Below are 17,825 nucleotides of genomic sequence, written 5' to 3' on the forward strand. Positions count from 1 at the left end.
AATGTATTTGTAAAGTTGCTTGTGTTAAAAGGTATCAACAATGTGTCCTGCTGGAAAGAGGAAGAAATGCACATGTATTATTGTAACTGCTGAAAATTATATATCAAAACAAAGGATACTGGAAGAGAAGAGGCTAATCTCAATCCACCTGATACTGGAAAATAGTAAGAAATTAAATTACTTAATTTAGGCAATAAAGATGGTATCTTATAGGTGTCAGTGTAGCCAGAGACAAAAAAGTCTGTACTAGGAAGATTCTTGCATTGTGATTGGGGTGAACTAATTGCTAGTATAGAAGGGTGGAGGTTTGAAATTGATTTATGACTTCCCAGAGCTGCAACAGATCTTAGCAAGGCTCTGTGTTTGTGTATTATTAACATATAGGTACTAAATTTGGTCTATATTAGAACATCAAAAGTTTAATAGTTTGAATCACTAAAGGTCGACCTTTATTGATCGAACTATTAAAATTTCAAATGTTCATAAAAATAAATAAAAAATAAAAAAAAGAAAATCTAAAGGGTGTAGGCAGGGGGTCAAGCACTCCTGCTCCCCTCACCCCCCGCTACTTAAATATACCAACTCTGAGACCACAATACATTGAAGTAAATGGAAATCTCCCGTTACAGAGATTTCCATTTACCCATTCGATGTTCTGCAATTTCGCTATTCTCGTGTCGACAATGTCAGATTTGACATTGCCAGCTTTCGGGAATATAATATAGATCCACTAAATCTTGACAGCTTCTAGCCAAGGCGGTAAGCATGGGAACTGGAAGTCAGATGACCACATTTATATGATGTCATTCTGTAATCCATCACTAAAAATAATGTTTAATACTAGGTGAGACTGAAGTCTCAGAGCACTCTGGTGTTGTAACCTGACAAATAGGGATCTCTCACCTACTTCATCTTACCTTGCTCTAGTAAGGAACCAGGGAATAATAATTCTTTAGATCAGTCAGGAAAATATAATGAGATTAGTTAAGTACTGTTTTTTTTTGGTAAATGTGTGAACCTATCCACCTGTGTTATTTTTAATATTTCCTATAACATGAAACTCTGGTGTTTATTGTAAATAGATATTTAGCATTTTCACGTTCTTTTATTATTTATTATTGAATCAATTTAAACTTCTCATTGTGGCTGGTGTGTTATTTTTAATATTTCCTATGACTGACTGAAACCCTGGTGTTTATTGTAAATAGATATTTAGCATTTTCACATTCTTTTATTATTTATTATTGAATCCATTTAAACTTCTCATTGTGGCCGGTGGCTGGTCCTTTAGAGAATATTTTAACCTTTGAGACTATTCATATCTATCTGTGATAACTGTGGCCATTCCTGAAAGCCTGTTTGTTTGGTTAACATTACGATTTGTATTAATATTAATTTCACTCAGTATAATTGGGTACCCTTGTAAGAGCCTTAGAGTAGCTGGCTTTGGGGGGTTTGGTGGCAGTTTAACTATCTTATAGTCTGGGCAGAAAGTGGCATAGCTAATAAATTGTGCCAGCCTTTCCCAGAGTTGTGTGGTATACATGTGTGTGTGTGTGTGTGTGTGTGTGTGTGTGTGTGTGTGTGTGTGTGTGTGTGTGTGTGTGTGTGTGTGTGTGTGTGTCTGTGTGTGTGTGTTTGGAGATGGTGCTGAAGAACTTGGCTTGGACACTCAGCTGTGGTCTGAAATCTATAGCTGTGCCAGTGGGGGAGTCTTTCTGGGGACCTGAAGGGAGAGAGAGAGAAACCCAGACCCCGGACTGAGTGTGTTCACTGTATGTGTTAAGGGAAATTATGCTTGATGCAGAGAGCTACATCTGGAAATACTGGGTGTATCCATTTTTGTTCCAAGCGAACATCCCTTTGCATTGTCAGTGGTTAGGATTCAGGCTCCTTGACATTTGATGTGTTAATGTGCTGACAGTAACCTGTGTACAGTTCTGCACATTTACAATTTCTACATATGAAAGTACATATAAATCACATTTGTATAAAAGAGTGGAATACAGTGTAAAATGGAGGTTCTACCTCACTTCGAAGATCGACAGCGCAGAAGACCGACGCGACGGGACCAAGAAGATCGACAAGCAGAAGACCGACCGGGTTAAGTGAGTTAGGTTAGGGGGTAAGTGTCATTAGTGATTTAATGTGTTGGGTTGTGGGTATGATAAGTGGATAAGTGAGTTAGGGTAGAGCCGCGGGCAAGGTAAGTGTGTGATTGTGTTTTGGGTTAGGGGCGGGATAAGTGAGTTAGGGTTAGGAGCGGGTCAGGTAAGTGGACCTTAGTGTTAGGGTCTGGGTCTGGGTTGTAGGTAGTTGTGTATGTGTGGTTTAGTGTGGTTTTGTAGGGATTTTGGTGTGCTTGTGTTGTGTATGTGGTTTTTGGACGGGGAATGTGTTTAGGTTGTTGATTGTGGTGTGTGAAGTGTATGAGGTTTCGTGTTTGTGTACCGTCGGTTATTTTTTGTACTGTCGGTTATGTGGTGTCGGTGATTGCGTTGTCGGTGTTGTGGTGTTTCGTTTATGTGAGGTAGAACCAAAATGGAATAGTATGAACTTATAGACAAAATATGACCATATAATATACTTTTTAGAAGTTTACCTTTAAGTTTACTGAACTGATAATGACAGACTTACATTCCAGTTTCCTAGATAAAGAATACTTGAGTCGCCCTTAATATAAACAAGACATGTTTTCTAACATAACTTTATCTTACGGTAAGAAACAACAACCATGATTTTCCTTGCTGAGCTTATTCCAAAAAACACTTTTCTGTTTCTCAACACCAGTCATAATGCTTCATCATGGGCATCCATATATCATATACCATATACTATAATCATTTGGAGATGAAAACATGCTTAGTTTAAAATCTCGTTTTCCAGCTTTTACATTGTGCTTCTGTTGTAGTGGAATTTTGCATACTATTTTGGGAAATTGTGACATCAGACAAGCAGAACTGTTTTCCCATTACTGATATTCCTTCATTTCACATAGCTCCAGTGGTGAAACTGATCTTGACTGAATTATTACAGCAAACAACTGGCAGCAATCTTAACATTCAAACACTCTCTTATTGCAGTGTACATGTTCAAAATCATCCAGAACTGTATTAGAGATTATGAAATATCTTACTTAATATCTTACTTAACTCTATCCATAACTCTAGGTATTAAATTACCTACCAAACCTTTATTAAACACATCATCTAAATTCAAGATGACATCAATTATTCACTTTACTTGAAGACCAGTTTTGTTATCTCACCATAAATCATAAAGTATAATTGCAGCAGAAGTTGACAAGGTTAATTCCATTTTCAAAAGTACATCCACTGAAAATGGGCAGTCCTAGGCCTAGTGGTCTATCCCAGAAATCAAATGCAAATAAATAATAATAATAAAATACTTTAGCACTAGGTATTTTACAACTTCATGAATTTTGACACTATATTTCAGTGATGGCTCTTAATTTAACAGGGTGAAGTGTACATACCTATGAAGTATTATTTTCTTGTATTACTGTTACTTGTCGCCTCACAGTTAGACGTTGCCCGTTCGATCCTCAGTTAGAGCGTCTTCTGTGTGGCGACATGCATGAACAGGTGTTTCTTCATTGAAGGTTGTGTGTTAGGCCCAGCAAGCCAGCATGTAAAACTCTACTGCTAATTATTAGCAGACCGGAGTTCCGCTGTGGCGACCCCTAACCGGGAAAAGCCAAAAGACACAAACTGTTACTTTCAATAAAGAACCTTACTATGCATACAAAACTAGGAAAAGTCAGGTTTACGTTGCCATGTTTTCTTTCTAATATTCTCCAAGGTGCTTAGGAATGTGAATTGTGAGTCTTGGGACATGGTTGGGGACCTATAGCAGGCTACGACCTGAATCGCTGTCTTATCCAATATTAGCTACACCTGAAGAATCTCTGATGCGTCATGTTGAGCTACTAGCCTGGAGGTGTGTGCATCCTTTATGAATATGGAAACAACACTGCCTTTGGAGCTTCGGTCCAAGTTCGGGGGCCAAAAGGTATGGAATGAGTTATAGCCTGGTAGTGCAGGGGTGCTTTCTGCTGCTTTAAACGAAGTCTCTGTTACACCACAAATGTCGATGTTCTCCATTTTGAGGTGTGCTTTGAGTGAGTGCATTTTGAGATTTAGACTTTTAGCATTGAGCAGCATGACCCTCACATTGCATTTGTTTGTAGCTGTTATGGTGGTAATTTGGTCTTTGGACCACCTAAAAAAGGCACTACAGGGGTAAATATAGAAAATGGAACTTCCATGTAAATTATGGGAACCACTCTGCTCCTCCTTCCTGGAAATAATATATAGGAATTGCATGATAGCTTCACTTATATGTAGTCATTTCAGCTATGTTTTAAGACAGCTGTCATCCCAGCTGTTTGTCAAAAATTGTGTATGTAATATACATGATAAGGGACATGTGCTTGTGAAAGAAAAACTGCAATCTCAAGAAAGCCTTACTTTCCATTGTGAAGAAATAGGTATCCTTTATCACCTCCTTCTCTTAGGCTCTTCTCCCTATACAGTGCTGTAGCTTTGTTGCATTGCTTCTCCCTGTTCAAGGACACCTACCATATAAGAAACAGGTGGTTAGTCAGAAGGAGGAATATCCAGACTGCTAGAAAGTCATGAAAGGATTCAATACCTGTGTGAGAGGCACCTGCACAGACACAGCCACAGAGCTGCATGGGAGGTGCGACGGAACTAAGAGGGAAAACGCCAGTGAGAGGATATGCATATCAGCATGAGGCAAATAAGACATGACTGGGGTGCAGGAAAATTCATCTAAAGAAATTAGTTATATTTGGGTAACTTCAGTTAGTGAATGCTTAATTGTTAACTATGCTCTTCTTATAATAAGGAATATTAATACCAGTTTTTGAATCTAAAACTGATTACAGTAAACTCTCCATTAACCGGAACTCAAGCAACCAGAAATAAATTGAAGAAATACAGTACAGTATGAACAATTCAGTTTTTCATATGTTGCATTTTCTGTTTTCCCCCGCAGAAACATGTTTTACGTTTTTAGAGTTTTAGAGTTTTAAAAAGGAAGAGACAAAAAAATCCCCTGTCTCCCCAACCTGAGAACAAGTCAAACTAAACAACTCAGATCACTAAAATGTCAACACTCGCTCCATACTCACTCAGTCAGTTTACATCAGATTGCACATTTTCTCTCCAGTCTCTCACACACACTCTTCAGCTTTCATACATCTCTCCGATCTCTCACAGATTTTCACTTCTGCTTTCATACATGCATTCATTCACGCTTTCTCTCTCCGATCTCTCACACACACGCTCTTCAGTTTTCATACATCTCTCTGAGCTCTTATACTCAGTCAGCTCTGCTTTTATACATGCATTCACTTTCTCTCTCTTTCAATTCAGTTCATTCAATTCAATCCACTCAGCATGCCACTGAAAACCATTCCAAGTGCCACGCTTTCTAGCGGAAATATAACTTTAGAATATTATTATTCCACACAGGCTTTTAATTACTGGATTTCAATATTAAAATCAAATCAATGCTGTGTTTATGGTATGGTATGGTATAGTATAGGGTACAGTATTTGTCAGGTCTGTTTTCAATAATAACTCTCAGGCAACCAGAAACTACACTTATCCAACATCTACCAATCCCCATGGGTGCCGGTTAACTGAGAGTTTACTGTAGCATCTTTTCAACTGAGTCAAATGGTTTAGAAAATAGTTTTCTAGAAAAGTGTATCCAAAAGTTTTATATTTGTTTACAGCTTACCTTTATTTTATTTTTACTGCAAAAGATATTGCAAAAGACATGATGGCATCTTCAGGGGTTAGATTGGTGTCAAGGACATGCAAGAATACATCTGTGTAGACCATGTGTATTGTACCCCATAAATGCTTTCTTAGCATAATCATTATGCATAAGCTTTGTAATCCTTACATTTAGACTAGGAAAAAAAAGGTTTTGCAATGTTGTAATATGACTTTAATGTTAAGCGTTGGGAAAAATCATTCTAAGCTGCATTTCATAGGTAATTCCAATTAAATATGTTGTTAAAAGTACTAATGAATATGTTTTCACAATATCTTAAATCCAGGAGTCGCTTTCCTCAAAGCACAGTAGATGTCCATGATATAGGCTGTATTAGTCAAAATAATACCTTTTACAGTTTGCATTAGCACAATAACTTGTGATCTAATTTCAAAGGAGTAATGCAAAATAATAATCTTGAGATAGTAATAAAACTAACTGGTGACTGCTACTTCAAAGAGTTTATTACTCCAGCTTAGGCTTCAGTGCCTAGTTGGTATTGGGGCTTCATTGTGAAATCCTATAGATTTTTTTGCCTAATTTGCATGTCTGCCTCCCCATTAAACCAATGTGTTTTATTTAAGCAGGTACTTGGAACATGCATACGCCAACACATTGAATTGCTAAGGATCATGTAAAGCACCTATAAGTGCTTATAACAGTATTGAAATATATATCTATATATCTATATCTATATTTTACAGATATAGATATATCAATATAGATATACAAGTGTTTTTCTACTATAGCAAAAATACTGTCAGTGGAAGCAAACAATATAAGGTTTACAAAGACTTTATTGGAGGTCTTCATTCTGGCCACATATTAAAATATTTCACGGAAATTGAGAAAATAAATGTTCTTAAAGACATTGAAATACAGAACAAAACTAACCTGTTACTACAAATAATGTATATTGGAAACTAAAATATTGGTCATGATACATATTCAGAGTGGTCTAATTTTTGGAAAATGTCCATTTCAAAATGTTGCCTTTCTTACTTTAATAACACCATAAGGCAGTTATATGCAAAACCTGTATTTGTTTTAATGTTTAGTAGAATCTATCAAGTATATCAAAATTCAGAAATGGCAATGATGGGATTAACCATAATGTTTAATATATAATATTTATTAATCATCATCATCAACACACTTTTTCCTAATTTCTACATGGCATCAAAGTGTTGTGTCAACTGTTGCCATCTCTCTCTCTCGATTAATTGCCACTCTCTTGCATTCTTTGACACTCATGCCTGACAATTGCAGGTCTTCTCTCACAGAATCAATCCATCTCTTTGCTGAATCCATTAACTTCCCTTTGCCTTCTTCCTGTCTGCCCCAAATCTTCCTCACCAGATTGTATTCTACCTTCCTGCATATCTGCCCAAACCAATGTAATTTGTTCTTTTTGACTTTTTCTGCAATTGGAGCTACTTGGACTTCTACTTCTGTGTCCTCATTCTGTCATTAGTCCCATGGTCCTACCACCCATCTCAGGTACTTTATCTCCATAATGTCTAGCTTCCTCAACTGCTCTGCTTTCACTGCCCAGGTTTCCGTACTATACAGAAGTACTGGTCACTCCACTGTTCTGTACACCTTACTTTTCAGCATCTTTGGCTGTCATATGCTACCCTTAACATTCTGTGTTAGTTGGCTGCAGCTCCTCTAATTCTACCTTTGATATCCTCATTTGGACTTCCCTTCTCCTAAGCCACTGCTACCAAGAACTTGAAGCTGTTAACTTGTTCCACTATTTTCCTTCTATTTCAGTTCTCAGCTTTTAGTGTTTTCCTCACTTGCTGCCATTACAATTGTCTTATATGCACTCACTTTCCTCCCATATGCCTTCAGTTTTATATTCCATTCCCCTATCATTTGCTGAAGTTCTTCTTTAGAGTCTACATGCAGAGCCACCTCATCTACATACAAGACAGTTGTTGATCTGTTCCCTCTCCCCTTCCTGTTTACTAATATATCATCTATCACCAATATGTACATCAGTGGGCTCAGAGATGAAACTTGATGCACACCCACTTCCACTAGGAACCTCTGTCTGAGTCCAGAAACTGTTTGTAGCTGTGACATTGGGTTGTTGCACATAGCCTGCACTAATTCTACTAGTGGATCTGGGACATTGAACCATCAGAGAGCAAAATAAGCTTTTTTGGGACCTTGACATATGCTTTCTCCAAGTCTGGGAATGCCCAGTTGGAATCTTTCCTCATGTCTAGCTTCTTCTCAACTATTTGTCTCATGCAAGCATAGGGATGGATGTGGTGCATCCTGATATGAATCTGAACTGCTTATCTCCTATTTTATTTTCTACTAGTCTCTCCATTCATTTATCAAATTACCCTCTACAGAACTTTCATGTGGTGGACAGGAGCTTGATACCTCTATGCTGTCCAATGTTGTAAATGTTCCATTTATTCTTGTACGCTGGCACTAGTATGCTTATTCTCTGGTCACTTGAGATGCGCATTTCTGTCTATACTGTTATGAGTATCTTTAGGAGCCATTTCACTCTAACTCACCCAATGTTTTGATCATATCTGCAATATCCTGATCTGACCCTGCTGCTTTCCTTGACTTCATTTTCTATAGCGCTGTTCTTTCTTCTTCTAGAGTGGGCTACTCTTCTTCTTTCACTGTAGGCTATGTTTGGGAAAATACAGCATCTGTGGGGTTTGCGTCATTCAGAAGCTTCTAGAAGTATTCCTTCCATATGCTTTTGATGTCCAGTGGACTTTTCAGCAGGTTGTTGCTGGCATCCCATATGTAGGGTGCCTGGTGATCTTCTTTATCTTTCTTTCTTTGCCTGATAGAGTTTCTTTGTACCATATGCTAAGTCACTTGCTATAACTTACTAGAGTGTCTCTGATGCTTTGCTCTTTGCTATTGCAACTGCTCTCTTAGCCTCTTTGTTAGCCAACTAGTATTCTTTTTCAGCCTGGTGCATCTTTTATATCTCCAGTATTTTCTCTTCTATTTCTATTTTCAGGTTCTGCAGCACTCCTTCTTTCTTCTGATGACTTCCTGAACTTCTGCATTCCACCACAAGTTTTCCTTACATACCTTATTTCCATAACTGGCTTGATTATGTATCTGTTCTACAGTCCTCACACATGCTGTTTTGAGGCGCTGCCTTTCTTCTTCAACTTCACCTATTTCCTCTTCATCTTGAGGTGCTACAGCCTTAAGTATTTCATTGAACTGTTTTGCTTTCTCAATAAAGAAAATTAAAAACAGTCCAGCCACTGTAGTAAGGTGCTGAAAATGTATTAAAACGAATTAAAAATCACACAATGATGAGCGCTTTCATCTCTAGCTCGAGACTTCATCAGATAAAATATTTTAACACTTCCCATATTTTATACCCTTAACTAATTAGCTGTTGCTAATTGATCACATGAATATTTTAATTATACCTTATGTTAACCCTTGAATTCAGGTAAACATTTGTAAAAAGACAGTTAACCTGTTTAAAACCACTACACAAAAGCAGCCTTTGCTTTTAAAATAGGTTTTACTGACACATACTCATTCAAACCAGGAACAGAAGTAGCATTTAATCTAAGTTGCCATTTTAATTCCTTATTTAACAGAGTTAACTTCCAGTCACCACCCCTGGGATTTTTTTTGACAACTTCTAAAATACCAAACTGAAAACCCACAAATTAACGCATAATGTGGAATGTTTGTAAAAAGCACTGGTTTCCATTTTATTTTAATATCATGGAGGTGCTCATAAATTTTATTCTTTAAAGCTCTCTCTGTCTTTCCAATATATGCTGGACACCCTCCACATTTAGCTAAATATACCAGTTTATTTGTACTACAGTTGCCATTGCAGAAATAAACAATACTCTCCAACCCATTTTCTAATTTAAAATAGTCAGTCTTAATAATACATGAGCACTGTTTACACATTCCACAAGGAACTGTTCCCTTTCTCACTTTTGTTCTACAGACCGTGTCCTTTTCCAAAATTTGTTTAAAATTTCTAATGGTCTTAAAAGAAAATGTGGGCTCATGTGCTACAACCACATACAATACCCTGTTCACTTTGAAAATACTACAATTACTTTATAAAATTTGACAAACAAACCTAGTGTATTGGTTGTATTCCATTACTAGTGCCCTGTCATATCTTTCTTCCTTTACTTTCTTAATATCCACTCCAAGTCCTACACCTAGCAATGGGCTATATTTTGTGCCCCACCCTTGACATACTTTGTCAATAATCTCAGTAACCAACTTGTCTGGGTAGGCTCTATTAAGGAACATGTACTTTAAATTGGCCATTTCAGCCTTTAGATCTACTCTTTCAGATGTCATTCTAGCAATGTGAATTGCTTGTCCTTTAACCAAGTTCTTTTTTCTGAAAATAGGGATGATAACTGGAATAATTCAGATAACCATTGCACCTTGTGTCATTCCTAAAAATTTTGGACTTGAAACCTTCAAAAGTATGGGAGATGGTAATGTCCAAATAGTTGATACTGTTCTTCCCCCAGATGTAAGTAAACTTTAAAAAGTCAGAACACCCATTCAAATAATCAATAAATCTGGTTATCTCCTCCTCATTCCCATCCCATAACACAAATATGCCATCCACAAATCTGACATATAAGTATAGATGTTTGGAAAAAGGGTTAGTAAAAATATGTTCCAACTTCCAACCCAACATCACCAAGTTGGCACACACTGCGGTACATGACACACCCACTGCTACTCCTGTGACCTGCTAGTAAAACTCTTCTTGAAAGTGGACACAATTGTTGTCAAGAACCAGTTCCATAAGTTCCACAATGAAGTTCACAGAATCATTAGGTAGAGTGGAATATTTTACTAAAGTATCTTGAAAGTATTAAATCCCTTCCTTTTCTGGGGATGACTGGAAAAAGATGTTTTACATCTATTGTCAGAAAGGTCAAACCACTTTTCCAAATGGATGGTTTTAACTTACCCAAAAAATTCCATGAATCCTTGACTAAATGTTTAGTTTTACCCAAAACTTCCTTGGCCCAGTAGTCAATATAAACTGCTAAAGGGTGAGTATTAGAACCCCTTGCTGAAACTATTGGTCTAAAAGAGGGATCATTTACTGACTTGTGGACCTTTGGAATCCCAAACATGTTTGGGATTACGGGATTTAGTTGTTGTAAAAAATGGTAAATTGCCCCGTCAGTCCTATTGTCAAGTAAATATTCCTCCAAATAAGGCTCAATCCTGCAGTAAGCAATGAAAATCTGATTCTTTGACAGAGGGGAATACGTGTCATTGTCTAATAATAAGTTGGTCATAACATTATTATATTCCTCTGTTATGAACAAAACAACTCCACCCCCCATTATCAGGTTTCATAACTCGAATGTCTGTATCATTCTTTAACATGTTTAATATATTCCATTCCTCTCTTGTTAGGTTTGAATAAACCTTTTTATTCTGAGAGTACAACTTGTAAACTTCTATGTTACACATTTTTCAAAAAAACAGTAAGGTGGAATTCAGGGCTGCGTTAAAAATATACTCCCTTTTAGGACCCATTTGTTCACTGGAGACTTCAGGTCTTTCTTCCTTCTCTTTAAAAAATAATCCAAAGTTGACCTTTCTAATGTACAGCTTAGGCTATGTAAAAACGTCAGCCACATCCCCTTGATTGTAAGGGATAAACTTAAACCCCTTTAAAATAATGTAAAAAAAACCTTAGTTAGGATTTTCTGGGTATGATTGTAGATCACAACATCTTTAAAATCTACCACTATACCATTTTCACTCAGTCTTATCAGTTCCTCCTCCATCCCCATGTTATCTGATTGCCTGTTGTCACTACCTTTCCTTGTTGCTGGCCTGAATCCATTAAAGACCTGGTTTTGCTGGCTAGTCTCTCTGACTACTGTAAAGGAAAAAAAAGTCCTGACCTGGTGGAGAGAATGAATCCAACTCAACCAGACCTTCCTGCGATTCAAATATTTCTCAATAGTCAACTTCCATGTTTCAGTTTAGTCTATGTTGACCTTACAGCCTTCTCTAACCACTGCTTGCAGCAGATTGTGGCAACTAGTGTTTTTTGTTGTGGGCTGACTGTTTCACTGGGGATGGCTTTGCAATCACTACTTCTACCCCTATACCCTTTCCTTTCTAGGAGGAAGTCTGCCTAGGTTGCATGTTAACCACTCTTGTATGAGTTCTGACTACCTCTCTTTTGCAGAACCATGTGGTGGCCACCATCAATTCATTTGCCAGACAGAAGTCTAGAATGGCATCTACTTCTTTATTCCTGTTTCCCCACCCATTTGGACTCAGGCAGTCATCATATCCTGCTCTGGATGTCCCAATATGTGTACTGACGTCCCCCATTATCAACATGAACTATGTTCCCCTGCTTTATTTAGTAGGCCCTGCAACTGCTACTTTTACACACTGCTTTCCCCTGCTATCAAAACCCTGCTTTAGCACCGAGGCTGATATTTTGAATAATGTACTATCCTTACACTGGAGTCTGATTGCCATGAGTTGGTCACTAATTCTGATGGCAATCCTGACTGCATTTTGAAGCCTCTCTCTCCACAATACCCACACCATTTCTAGTTTATCCTCCTCCTGGGCAGTAGACTCTTGATCCCAAGTCAAGTGGCTTTGGTGCACTGCTCTTTCCAACTTATCTCCTAAATACATAAGATGTCCAGTTTCCTCCTTACCATCAAGTCACCCACTTCCAAGCTTCATCCTGTCAGTGAACCTATACTGAGTGCAGCAATCCTCAGTTCATGTTTAACAGGTTCAATGGTTTTGCGTTCAGCTTCTGCTTATCAGAGCTATCCCAAGTAACCCAAGCTGGGCAACTAGAGTAGCCAGTAGCTTTTAGACCCAGGGCTCCTGGGCTTTATGGTGGACACACTGGCCAATAGGAACACATAGACCCTTCCCACTGTTAGCATGGGTCCTTGGCATAGGTTGAAGTAGGCCAGGTCCTCAACCCAATTAACACTGGCAAATACCTATTCCCATTTTTTGCTGACATTAGTCAACACAACTAAATAAATTACAGCTATTTTTTTACACATTCAAGTAGCTGTCCTTGACATGGTGTGCAGTCTGTAATCCATTTTCTCCTATCTAGGCAATACTGTGCAGCACAGTTGATGCCCAAAGAGGTTGGTCTATAGAACTCTTCTCCTGACAGACACCATGCTGCTGCCCACAAATCCATTCTTAGATGAGTTTCACCTGAAAATACCATGTTTTTGGGAAGTGGGAGTAAACCTTCAGAGACACACAGAGAACATGCAAACTTCATACAGGCATTAGACTGAGGTCAGGATTGAAACTTGTACCTTGTTCATGGGAGAAGAAGACCTTGACCATTATTCCAAATCTGTTTATAATATTTATAAACAAGAATGGTTAAACATATATGAAAGATGATTAGAAAATAAATTAAATAATAACATACTATAACTGCATCAACTGATTAGATATCTTGACATGGATTTTTATAGACACCCCTATTATATGGTACATGACATCATGAAGAGACCTCAATGTTGCACAGAATGGCACCATATAGGTAAAAGTTTACCTACTTGAAATGTTCAGTCTCAATGCTGAAATTATTTTTAATGGGATATAGATTATGAAAAGTTCATACCTATAACTCAACTGTATAAGTATTAAAACACTTCCACTATTCCTGCAGGAGCTAATAAACCATTCTCTGGCACAGACATTTTGTCTCTGGCTGCTGTCAGAACTATAAGATACAATGTTAATGGCCTCAATTAAGTAATTTAATTTCATACTTTTTTTTCAGCGTTAGCTGGAGCTGAGCTTAACCTCTTGCCTTCTAGTATCCTCTGTTGCAATGTATTTATTTCCACAGTTACAGCAATTCATTCTGATATACATGTATATTTCTTCTCTGTTCAGATAGACACACTCCTGGGATTCATGAAGCTTGCACCAGGTGCAGGCGTAGCGTCAGCGATCTAAAACCAAATATGGCCGCTGAGCGATTCAGGTACGAGCTGTTTCCATGTGCACTACCTGCGTACGCCATGGCTGCGCAGCTCCCGGCACCGGTATGCTAATCACCACATGCGCAGCAATGTAGCATGCAAATGAAGGTATATAGCGATTCAGGAAGTGGTGCAGGTGTAGTGTAAGCATGTAGAAATGTAAACCGAAAAAAAACGGTTTACATTTTTCAAACAAAATCGAAGCCATGACAGCAGAACAAACTCACATATTATACTATTAATATATGCCAATGGCTAAATATATAGCCACTGGCATAAAACAACATGCACAAAATATGAAAAAGAACATTTAATATTATGCCCACACTAACACAAAGTTAAAGTGCAGGGCATCGGTGTGCAAAGGGGATCGCAAGGAATATACAAAAATATAGAATAAAACTGCAATGAAACACGTCACAATTTCCCCATAATAGTCAATGGCAGGCATGCTGCACCATACTCATGGCGCAAGGGCTGCTAAGGGGCAGTGACAGTGTTATGCACAATAGCTAGGAATTAGTAGGCAATGCCATGCAAATGAGAAGAGTAATACTGAATCGCAGATTTCCCGCTAGTGTAAGGATGCACAAAACAGTGTAGCGTTATAACACTGAGGTGAGCCCTTGAGATAAAAATGACATCAAGAGAGGGGTGTGTCACCATTGCTGCAAGCACATCGGAGCATTGCTATCACAGTGTGCCTGTTTCTAAGCAAAGCTGCAGGATAGTGGTGTGTTGAAGTAGCCATAGTTTTGCTTAGCTGAGAGCACACAAGGTAACCAAATGTGCATGTGAATGTGGATGTGGATGAAAATGCTCTGTAAACCCGGTAAATGACTGAGCGCGGCATGCACCAGAGTGGAAACAGGAAGGATATGGGAAAAGATAAGGAAATGCTGCAGCATGGAAATAGGAGTACAAATGAGTAATCAACACCTAGGAACCCACAGTGGGCCATTGACAACAGCTAACAAGGCTGCAAGCAGCTACCTGCAGAGCAAGAAAGGGGAGATGCCATACTGCAAAGAAAACAGAACAGTCATAGCAGACCAAAGCAAAATTGCAGTAGATTGGCAACATAACACATTTTGCAACACATTCCTGGGTAGGAAAAGTACAAAACAAGAAAGCCGGCAGCTGGATGCATGCCTGTCAATGGGAGGGGATACAGGTTGAAAAGAGAAATAAAAAGCAACAGATAAACCATGGCAGGCAAGCATAATTCAACACCAAAGGCCCCACAATTGCAGTACTCACTGTAAAATCCATAATTAAGATACCCTGCAGCTGGAATTGCACATACACACCCAATGACACCAGTAGCATCCAAAGCACAATAGTATAAAGTGGGAAAGCACCTCACACACACTTGTGTATTCCCAAACACTCTGCACCATCGGTGTAAACAGACAGGGAACTTTTAAAATGTACATGTTAGGGGTTGCCATAGCTTTGATTCATCAGCATGTGTTGGAGACTGAAGGTGGTGTAGAGGATGATGCTGACAACCACCTCAGGCACTGGTGGAGGAGAAGAGTGTTCAGACCAAGGGTAACCTACCCAGTGTTAAATGATCTGGAGATAGTAGAGCATTACAGGGTGGACAGGGACACCATACAGCAACTTGTTAAGCTGTGCCGGCCACGCCTCAGAGCAAGAAATAACAGAGGGGAACCCATCCCAGTGGACACAAAGGTATGTGTAAGCTTGAGAATACTAGTGACAGGTACCTTCCAAAGGCCAACTGGGGATATCCTGGGGGTCTCACAGGTATCAGCATCCAGAGTACTCCACCAATTCCTCGATGTCATGTTACCTCATATGCCAATGAGCACATATACTTCCCCCAAATGCAGGAGAAGTTGGCCAGCAATACGAGTCTCTTCCACCATGTGGCAGAATTCCCAGAGGTACTGGGTGCAATAGACTGCATGCACATACACATCAAGTCACCACCCAGTGAGCAGGGTAGGCGCTACATAAACCACAAGGGATATCCCTCCAACTGCCAGGTTATGTGCAATGCCCAGGGCATTATCATGGATGTGTGTGCTGGCCATAGCCAGCCTTAGGCATAGGCCAACTAGGCGGACACCTAGGGCGCCGATCTAGCAGGGGCACTTTTTCAGTGTTTATTTGGTGAAGGTAGACCAGGATTGGGGCACCGGGTGGTGTGGTGAGGGGCGCCGTGGAGCCCTTTTGCCTAGGGCACCAGTTGAATGGTGTCATAATCTTTAGCGACGTCCAGGTAGTACGTGTGAACTACCACACCCCACATCTAAAGTCTAGGTGACTGTAAGACATCAAGCAGGTTCAGTAGGCATGATCCTCACTCAATCAAGCAGACCTGGATTGGGTTGAGTGTCTGGAGGTTCCCAATGTCTCTGTTAATGAGTTCCATGATGATGCACTCCATAGCCTTGCAGACCAGGCTAGTCAGGCTTATAGGGCAATAGTTTCCGGGGTCCGTTGTGGCGCCACCTTTGTAGAGTGGTTTCACTATTGCTGAGCTCCACTCTGTGGGTATGTAGCCTGTAGAGAGTCTGTGTTTGAACAGTGTGTTTAGGTGAGGGCTTAGTTCATTTGGAGCTCATGTAAGACACAGCCTGGGACACTGCCCAGTCCCATTGAGGCTGTATTTGTGACTTTGGATAGGGCTGTTTTATCCTGTGTGTCAGTGATTGCCTGGGCCGTACATTATTCTGGTATGGCTAAGGGTCATTTAGGGGTTGAGAGGGGTGTAAAGTTTGCACTGAACATGTCTGCCAAAATACTGGCAATATCAGTCAGTTCAATGTATTTTGTAACAGTCTGCCCCAACTCTGAGCAGATCTGAGAGTTCCCACTTAGGTTCTTGACATAGCTAAAGAATGCTTTATGGTTGTCTGTAGGATCCTTGGAAAATTGTCTTTTGAAGCTAGCCATGGATGATTTCATGAGGGGGTCATAGTTTCTTGCTAATACTGATCAGGGATGTCTGTCCTTCTAGGGATTTCACTCATCTCTATTAGTTACCTCCTACTATTGTAAAGCCTGTGTATGGTAGGGATCCACCAGACCGGTTTCCTGTTCTTGGAGGAGTGAGTCTAGGTTAGACTCGGGATAGCACATTCCATGCATTCCTGCAGATGATCATAGAGTGCCTTTGTATAGGTTTCAGCATCTTGGACAGCATTGTCCATTGGTGTGGGGGCTGTGAACCATTCCACCTTGGGCATAAGCAACGTGAAGTCTGCTTTGGAAAAGATTTTCACAGCAGTTTCCTTGTTTGGGATTGGGGCGGAATGTGAATATCCAGAGTGATTAGTCTATGGTCTGATTTAACCAGCAAGGGGTTGACGTCGGGTGTGGAACACTGGTCGCCCATGTTGGTGATGACCAGGTCCAATATGTTGTTCCCTCTGGTGGGGGTGTAGACCAGTTGTTCCAGGGCGCTTGTGTCGAGAAATTCTAGGAAGCGCTGGGCAAGGGAGTTAGGACTTGATTAGTTCTCCCAGTTAATGTTTGGGTAGTTGACATCACCCAGTATTAGGTGTTTGGTAGGACCCGCATATTTCCCAGTGTCCCTGGAAATGCAGAGTGTGGGTCCTGGGTCATGGTGGGTGATCTGTACCAAGCTACTGTTTGGATTGCAGTGTTGCCCATTGTCAGTTGCACTTGGATGATCTCTGATGCATCGTGCTGCACCACTAACCTGGAGGTGCGAGTATCCTTGATGATTATTATTTTTTAAGAATAGATTAGACAGTGGAAAATGTTCCTTGCTTCCACACAAAATAAAGTAAATTCATGGGATTGAATTCAACTGCCACGAGTTTTATATAAACATACATATTTATACAGTTCTAATAAATATATACATAAAATAAATAACTTGAGTTTGTAAGTAATTAAATAATAGTGACATTAACACGTGGGGTATTTGGAATTAATTTATATTCTAGTTTATAATTAGCTTCCGCTTTG

The sequence above is a fragment of the Protopterus annectens genome, chromosome 4.part0 (genome assembly GCF_019279795.1).
Source record: "Protopterus annectens isolate FY-2018-M chromosome 4.part0, PAN1.0, whole genome shotgun sequence".
Taxonomy (NCBI): Eukaryota; Metazoa; Chordata; order Ceratodontiformes; family Protopteridae; genus Protopterus; species Protopterus annectens.